Genomic DNA, 10,000 nt, shown 5'->3' with positions numbered 1-10,000 from the left:
CTACGAAGCCTGGAACCAAGTTAAGAAAGTAATAAAGTTTTTCATATGCCCGTCAGAGTATTCGATCTCCCTTAATTTGGTTCCCTGATTTATAGTAAAAGGCTGACAATCTAATGAGGCTAAATAGTCTATTGAGTGGATACCTAAGTAAATATATTACATACTTTGTACCGATTTTCCTTAATATGTAGAAAGAGTAGGTCTGTTCCGCATAAACCCTTACTGCCATTAAAGTTATTGTTTTCACTATATTGAGTACATATTGTTTCTATTAAATTTCTTTTAATCAAATTATTATTTCTGAATAAATCTCTTGCTTTAGACAATTGAATTGGATAAAAACATATTATAGCATCGTTGCTAATGGTACTGTATCTCTGATCAGTAGCAATACTGCACTTACGTGTGCAATCCGTTTTTCAATAGTTTTTGCTGAATGTCCAATATATAATTTGTTGCAACCAAAGGGAATTTTGTACACTACCCCGTTGTCGTACATAAGGCTGTTTCTTATCAAAGTTCTGCCAGCGGCATTGCGATAGGAAAACGCAACAGTGAAATTCAGTCATTTAAGTGGGTGTACTATATAATCGATGGCTAGCATGCATGGCAAACACAGCATATTGCTATTAAAATTCCTATTTCCAGAAGTGGAATAAAAAGATTTTTTCTGGCTAGCGAGAAACACTCATCAATATCATGTAAAGTAAAATTTTGCTTAAGACCCAGTCCACACACACACACACACACACACACACACACACATTAACACACACACACACATATAAAATAAAAACATTTATCTATATATATATATATATATATATATTATATATATATATATATATATATATATATATATATATATAAATTTTTATATAAACAAAATCATCAAATGATTCTAGGATGTCTACGTAAAGAGTTATTAAAAACATAGGTCTTGTTCCTGACTGCTTTAATTGTTTATTATGGAAAGATCTCGCATTAATATCTGATTATCGTTGCTACCTTTTCGATGTACTTTGAACTTTTAAAGTAACGTTATCTATAATGATTTTAACATCCAAGAAAGCTATGCTCTTATTTTCTTCCTTCTCAACAGTAAATTGGCTGGCAGGTATAAATCCATTCAGTAGTGTTAATGTAACAGCCATGTCCAAGTGAATTTTCCAAATACTAAATATGTCGTCAACATAACGGAACAAAAGTATATTGTCGGGTAAAATGGAATTAGCCAGCCTACTCATGACATTCCACGTAAATGTTGGAAAGAACAATTGAAAGGCAAGTTCCCATCTGCATACCAATTTATGTCTAAAGTATTTATCATTAAAAACAGCAGGCATCTGCTCCGCAAGATCTAATTAACAGCAAAATGACAGTAACCGATAAAATAAAAACATTTATCTAGTTCATATTTCAAAATATCAAGAACAACATTAACAGGTACACAAGTGAACAAGCTAGTTACATCGAAACTAACCATAATTTCATTGTCCATAAGCTTACATTTTTGCAGTTTATTAACAAAATTTACAGAATTAAAGATATTGCACTTGGAAATTGTGCCAACTAATGGATGTAACAACGAGACAAGGAAGTTAGATAAAGCATATGTGACACTGCCAACCATACTGATTATAGGTCTCATAGGATAATTGGGCTTATGGGTCAAATTTTACATTTCCATACGAACAATAGATTTTCCATGTATGAACAATCAGAAAACTCATTTATCAATCATATCCTGATCATTTTGCCAAACCAATTACTTTCATTTGTCCGTGACATTAATTGTTAAGCAAAATTTTATCTCAAAATAATGGGTTAGATAACAAAAAAGTTTCATATGTACAATGGCGAAACCAACGCTTAACATTTACATTTTTCATTCATCTTATCTGAATACATTCAGCTCTTTATCAACAATGACAATAACCCTATTTTGCTTTTGTTGGCTTTGATCATACCAGATTATCATTATCTTTTAAAGATTTTGAGTTGATCCCAGTTTCATTAGCTATCATATCGATAGTAATCCGAATCGTTTAGTAGATTAAAATAATTAAAATTGTTCTATTTTTGCACCATTTACTATTTATATATTTGTTAACAATTTATGTAAATCATAAGTGTGTGATTTGTAAACGAATGTCCATATACATTTTTCAATAATTTTCCTGGTTAATCAATAAAGTGGTCAGGAGGGAGAGGCCTCAAAAGGAATGCGAAACTGTTGGGACAAATTAAGAATATATATATATATTATATTATATATCTCTATATTCTCCTATATATTTCATTGTATATATATATATTATATATATATATATATATATATATATATATATATATATATATATATATATATATATATATATATATATATATATATATATATATATATATATATGAATATATATATATATATATATATATATATATATATATATATATATATATATATATATATATATATATATATATATATATATATATATATATATATATATATATATATATATATATATATATATATATATGAATGTATATAGGGATATATATACTTAATGAATGCCTGAGGTGGCTTTTCAGATGGAACGCAAGGAGTTCCTTTTATTTATTACACATCTTACTCAATATTAGGACAATTCGTAGACAAACAAGGGAAATCTATTGCTTAGAGTCTTCTTCATGTGAGGGAATTGCGTAAACTCAAGGGTTCTCTTAACTAATTATATTTACATAACAAACACAGATCAGAAGAATGACGAAGTACTGGGCAAGTAATAACAAAGGCCTGCTAAAATAATGAATCCTACACAGAATAAATATTCTACTCCGATGATGTTTTCATAACAGGAAACATCACAGTGGGGGTAGAAGGGGGACTGCACATGGATCGAGCCGATAGATTCCATAGTCGAGGCCTATCTGCAAAATATGCAAGACAGCTAGTTGCAATAATAATAAGATTCTCAAAGGAAAACTGAGTCATGCACAGACGGTGCCAAATAACTCGGTTCAACACTATGCATAGTTACGTTAACACTAAATGCTTCCAACACAAATTACTGAAGGTGATTTCACAATGGAAAATAAACGAAAAATCAGGATGAGAAATAGCAAGAATCATGACTGACTAGGAACCTTATTCAGGTATATTACCTTCGTCAAGATGACGGTGTCCTAGTTCAATAGGGAGCTGGCAATGGAGGGAATTATAATGCCACTACAAAGTATACTGATTCGAGCCCCAGGGTCAAACACGTGGAAGGTTCAAAAGGACAGGCAAGGTAAGGACATTTGTCCTCGGGTGGTGTTCAGCACGTTCTCTTTCTAGATTTCTGTTGCATTGTCTATAAATAACCTTCGGGGATTACGCATCACGTCTCTTGTAGATGGCGCAAACGTCAATCTTCGTCACGTTTTCTATAATGACCACATGTCATCAGAAAACCCTCATGGAGGGCTCAGGATGAGGTGGGGGGCACCAACTTTCTCTTCTTGGCTCTTCCCTTGCCTTGCTTGATGGCGAGAAGGTATCTGGAAAAGGCCTAAGGGCAGTCACTTTGAACAGAGAGAGGGGTTAGGATTAACCATTTTGGGGAATAAAGGAGAGAGTTTATGAAGGGCGAATGGAAATCCACAGTTCTAGTAATTAATAATTGAAATTAATTTTTATTTCTTCTCAATTACGTTACAGATGTAAAAATGGGTGAGGTTGCATGGAAAAGAGGTCCCATCAGTTGCAGTATATATACATACACATATGCATATTCTTCTTCTCAGCTTAGTCCCATTTCTATTATACAGCATCGCCGTTCTGGATGAGCTGCTACCATCGACCTCTGTAGTGCACTTCTGCTTCTTCAAGTCCATCCTCTCTCAAGTCTTCCCTCACACAATCTTCCCATTGCTTATTTGGCCTTCCTCATTTTTTTCTACCCTGCACTTCCATCTCCATAGCATGCCTTCAAATATGGTCTTCATCCCTTTCCAGGGTGTAGGCCATCTTAGTCCCCTCCTGCACTTTGATATTTCAACCACCTTTGTTATCCCTCTTATATACTCATTCATAATCCTATCCTCCCTTGTTACACCAGACATCAAACTTAACATTCTCATCTCTGTTACGTCCAGTTTCTTCTCCTCTGTCTTTGGCATACTTGCCGTTTCTGTGCCATACAGCATAGCTGGTCTTGCCACTCTCTTATGGAATTTTCCCTTTAGTCTTAGTGTCACCGTTTTGTCACAAAGAACTCCAAAGGCAGCTCTCCAATTGTTCCAACCTGCTTGCATCTTATGTTTTACATCCTCATCTATTCTTCCACCAATATATATATATATATATATATATATATATATATATATATATATATATATATATATATATATATATATATATATATATATATATATATATATATATATATATATATGTATGTGTATGTATGTATATATATATATATCAAATATGAGTTATCTAAGAAGTGATCAAAATTACGTATAGATATGCTTATTTTCCCAAGAATGTAGTAATATATTTTTTTGGATGATGTATGGACACGTGCGCTATTTTATGATTCTTTTTTAAACAGAAGCAATAGTAGGGATTCCAGTTCATTGAAATAGTAGTAAAACGAAAAGTGGGACTCAGAGAGGATGACAGGAGATTAGTCATTTACCAAACAATAGCTCTCTCTCAGCTAAAAATGGTTCCAATACTTTTTGAACGATATATTTTCCCGTGAATTGGTTTTATGTGCAGTAGTTTTATTGTCGTTGGAAAATTATTTTGTTCGATATTTTGCGTTACAATACGGGACTACTGAATGAAGTAAGATACTGCTGTGAGATCAAGCCTTCTAGAACATTAGCGATACAAAACTCTTATCCAATTTCGAAGATAGGTGAGCCTCGCCTAGGACGTTCGATAACCTACTCATGAAAATTGTCACCATCAATAACCTAGTATTTGAGTAGTTATCAATACTCTCTCTCTCTCTCTCTCTCTCTCTCTCTCTCTCTCTCTCTCTCTCTCTCTCTCTCTCTCTCTCTCTCTCTCTCTCGTCTTTCTTTAAACCTCCACTCATATTTGTCAGAATTGCTGAAATATTAAACTGAGGCGAAAGAGCGAAAGCCTAAAGTAGCTACACACCCGCAACTATACTCGTACAAAATTAATGTTAAAACCAGTTCATTGCAAAATATACTCTGCCTAAAAATTAAGGTACCAGAGATGGCAAGGAGAAAAGTGGTGAAAAATTAAATCAATTTAAGTAGAAGGTAAAACTAAAGGCCAAGTCTTGTCGGAATTTGAAGTTTTGGTAATGGATGAAATTATTGGCTCACAAAGCTTCTTCGATGTCTAAATCTGGTATTCATAATTCCAGCTGTCTGTACCGGAGTTAATGTGCAGCTGCAGCTTAGTTTACCCTTAAGCTAACTCATCACTCAAGTAATTACCAAATTCCTGCATTGACACATTTAGTGACTTCTCAGTACACGAGGCGATCGGGACAAGAACTCACAGACAACCAGCTGTGCTGGTGAAAAACCTTCCGTCCTTCCCGACGAAAATCTCAGAATATCGATAAAAACACAATGGAACAGCAGCCGGAAGATGACGTCTTCCAGAATTAGTAAGCTCGAAGAAACTTTCTCTTCACAGCATCAACCACGTGGAAACAAAACCAAAAGAAGGAAGAAGGAAAAAAAAGAAAACTATCAAAGAGACAAGGTTGAGTGCAATCTAGATTAATTCCCTTTTCATAGTGCTTTGGTTCTTTAATCCAACAAAACAACTGCAACGCTTTTATCTTTTTTGTAAGTTTACAAACAGGTCTAAGATCTTTATTCATTTGAAATACATACATGATTAAACTGAGATTTTCGGAAAAATATTACCAGCTCAAAAAAAAACAACATAAGCCCTTTGTACTTACTTACCAGTCTGGCTTTACTAGAACTCTCGGCTCGTCTGTGCTAAGACAGTAGCGCACATAAATGAGTGACAGTATTTGAATTGCCAGATTATAAGGTGCCGTGACGAGTTGATCAGAATACTGGCATAGAACGGCTTCCATGCCTTCATTTCTATCATTTCTCACGGTGAAAAAGGTAATACGAATGAAATGTTAGCAATCTGAGAGCTGATGGGTCGGGGAATTGGGTAAAATTCGCCGGTATGTTTGACTCTAGTAACCTGCCCGAAAAAAGAAAAAAAAAAAAAAACTCAGGTAAATAGTACTTAGGTTCCAACTCCTTTTATGACTTTGGCACTGGACTCTCACTCGAGAGACCCGGGGTTCGTTCCCATGGTGAGTCAGAAATTTAATTATATATATAACATGTTTCCATGTATATTTATATATATATATATATATATATATATATATATATATATATATATATATATATATATATATATATATATATATATATATATATATATAAAGATGTGTTTCAGTAATCGTATACGATGGTATCTGACTATTTCCGATTAGTGTGTATTCTATATACTTGCATATGCTTTATATTTTATCAGAGAGGTGTTTATTTATTTAGGATTTGTCGAAAAATTAATGAATGATAACAGTATAATTCAAAGTAAAAACATTGAAAGAATAGATTAGATAATTTTTCACTTTCACTTCATAACTTTCAATAATCATTTTATTTATTTGGTTCAATTGTTTATTGATAAATTACTTTTTATCTGATATTTTCTCACGCTCTTTTCCAGCAGAAGTTCTGTGCATATTCAAGGAGGATCTCGTGTTAAACTTGTTCTAGCCCCGGATTAGAGATGCGAGCGTTGTCGGTGGAAGTTGCTGATTGCAAAAACGACATTCAGCACAAGCTTTGTGAATATATCTTTCTTGAAATTTTAACTTCATGCTACTCTTCGTGTTTTTGGTTTTGCTTTGACAATGTTTCGAATTCAATTTTTATCAAAAGTATCTATAAAATAAATGCTTTATTCTGGAGTCTTTTCCTTTTAGAAATACAAATTTTGTTTCCATAATATAGACGGCTAGTCAAGAAGAAAAATTAGAATTCGGAAAACAAGCAGTTCTAGTGACTACTTACCACAATTCAGGCTTTGCCAATTTTTACTTCATGTCTCATAACACGTGCGCCTTGAGTGAAGGCTGCTTTCTTGATTCGCTAGGGCATGATTTTCATCAGATAACATTGCTTAAAAAGTGGACCGTGAATGGTTCCGGCATTACTGAACTCCACAATTACAGCATATAGCAGGCAGCAAGTCTACGGTACATTATGCTTGACTTGTACCGAACTTACTTGAGGGTAGAGCAGGTCCCCAGTCCTTTTCAGGAACGGGTCCTGCAATAGTGAAATACATATGCGACAAAAAAAAAACCTGCAAAATATTAGTAGAGTACACAGGAACTAGAATTAATCAAGTATGAATGACCCGCATAATGGCTCGAGGAACCGAAGATGGGATTCTCAAACTCTCAAGTTCTTGTGAAGGGAAACCTTTAAAATTAAGCTCAAAAGGCATAAAAAACTCCCAAATGTGAAGTTTGCACGTTTTTTACAGATTAATATTGAGGAATAATGACAACATAAAAATACTCAGCTTGCTCCCACTGTTGTGTTAATGATTCGATGGTCTGGCGAGCACACATCAAATCTACTATGGGTACGAGGAGATTAACAGCCCTTATTGTGTGAATGAGGACATTAACTATCTAATTTGTACATGTAAATAAAAAAAATGGTACTGGTAAATATTAAAAAAATTTCTTACATTATGATGATTATAATTGCGAGCAGAGAAGAAATAAGCCTGAATGAAATAAGGCAGCGATATAAGTCAAAATTCTCATTCACTGCCATGGTATGAAATAAGACAGTCTGGAACAATCCATGGGATAAATAATATCCTGGAAACGGCACCGACTGAGAAGAACGGTAAACGCCACAACACTCACTATTGGGTGTCCTCGATGATTGCCTAAGTGCAAACGTCTGCCGTACTATAAACTAATGCAGATGAAGTGATACAAGAGTGTTACCACTTTCAAGCACTTAAGGAAAAAATATAATCCTTATGTCGAATTTCTCAATGATTCATGATTTACCGCCGACAGTTTATGTCTCTGTGGAATCTAACTGCGGATTTCTAGTTTCTCTGAGATACTTTGGATGACTTTTCTCCTTCTATTACTAGGCGATGATAATTAAGGTGAGTTCTGGAAAGTAATTTGTTTTTGAAGAAATATCCAACGATTATGCCAGGCAATTTTCATGTCGCTGATTTTATTGTCAACAGCTATGAGAAGCATTTTACAATAGTTCAAAGCCCAAGGTATTAAATGATAATTTCATTTATACGTTTAAAAAAAATCTAAGTTTCGTATGGAGGCAAGTGTGTGAAGATGGATAGCGAAATACAGCTATAGATGAGAAGAGCAATGAAGATGGGAGATAAAGCCAAACAAAAAAAGCAGATGTGATCCTGAGGCAGGTGATCCCTAGTAGCTTTTTTCCTGACCTCGATTTCTGGAGGCCGGATTTAATCTAAAAAGATGCTTTGATGACTCTGCTCTTGATATAATCTCCATTTTTATTTTTGATCTTGATTAGCTAAAAATTTCTCTTTAAATATCTGAAACAGAGGAATAAAATATCAAGCCCTAAAATGAACTTTTTATTTGTAAATGTGTTTTAAACAGTAATTATAAGAATGATAATAATTTCAATTAACGTTGCCATTCCAACTGCATCAAAAGTTGATTTAATTTTTCTATAATTCTTATGATTTTTTTCTTTGGGAGTGGCGGGTGATATGGAATATTCTTTAAGTTCACAAGAAGAAAAAGAAAAGTGTTCAACGTGTTTTTGAAAGTAATGAGGTATGATACTGTGTCCTGGTATTAATTAGGAATGTATCCACCTTTGTCAAAGTCCATTTCAACTAAGTGAAGTAGACGGCCACAAGAAAATATCGTTTATTAATATAATTTGTCGACCACATGATATAGTAATGGGTGCATATAATGCTTTGATCCACGAGGGGCTAGTACTAAACACGGCGTCCTAAGGAGTTTCCGCCATGTTTAGTACTAGCACCTCGGAGTAGGTAGTTACATACCGGGTTAATATCCTGTTTCCTTCCTGCCGAAAGACTTCCGATCGGTGTTTGATCACCCGAGTGTCGAAACAGAGAGAGCAGGACACTGTTGCCACCGGGCACTTTATATGCCCGAAAAAAATGTCTGTAAGGCTAGTGCGCGTATCCATCACACTCATCAGCAATGGCGCACCAGACAATATCATCTACGAACTTAGGAAAGTGTGGAACTATTTCCCGGTGTGAAAATGCAGGAGATGAATGTATGTCGATTTTATTCTACTGTGAAAATGGGAAGGTTGTGGTTGTGAGAAATGGAAAAAATTCAGTTGAATCCTACCTCTGATTGGTTGACCCGTCTTCTCTCTAAACCTCTGCCCTTTTGGTGCAGATGGAGTAAGTAACAATGATCAGGTAATGTCTCTGCATACAGTGGTGGAAGGGACCAGGGAGGGGTATTTAGCCCTATGGTCATTGCAGCTGGACTGGCATTCATTACCTAGTGTAGCATTGAGGTGTAGGAGGTGTATCCTGTAGATTCATGATGGAAGATAGTGTATTTTTTCTTTGGTATTCACTAAAAAAGGAAGTTGTTAAAATACATAAAGCATCCTTCAGATGCTGTCATGGGCAGCATCCAAGATTTCTTCTGATTCTAACAAGTGAGGGGATAAAGTGTTCTTTGGTGAACCATTCCATAATGATTATAAACTTTCCCTTTTTGTCAGTGGTTAAAAAGTTGGGCAGTGAGGCGGGTGGTTATCAAAATGAAATAAAGAATCCTGCTTAAAATTATATATAACACTACTGCTTCATTTTTTTTTGAAGGATGTTCGATATCTCTTGAGATGAAGATCAGCTTTATAAAAAACTTTCATAATAAAAGTCTAA

Source organism: Macrobrachium rosenbergii, chromosome 26 (assembly GCF_040412425.1).
Source record: "Macrobrachium rosenbergii isolate ZJJX-2024 chromosome 26, ASM4041242v1, whole genome shotgun sequence".
Lineage (NCBI taxonomy): Eukaryota > Metazoa > Arthropoda > Malacostraca > Decapoda > Palaemonidae > Macrobrachium > Macrobrachium rosenbergii.
The sequence above is the reverse complement of the archived record's forward strand: the minus strand, read 5'-3'. Positions refer to the sequence as shown.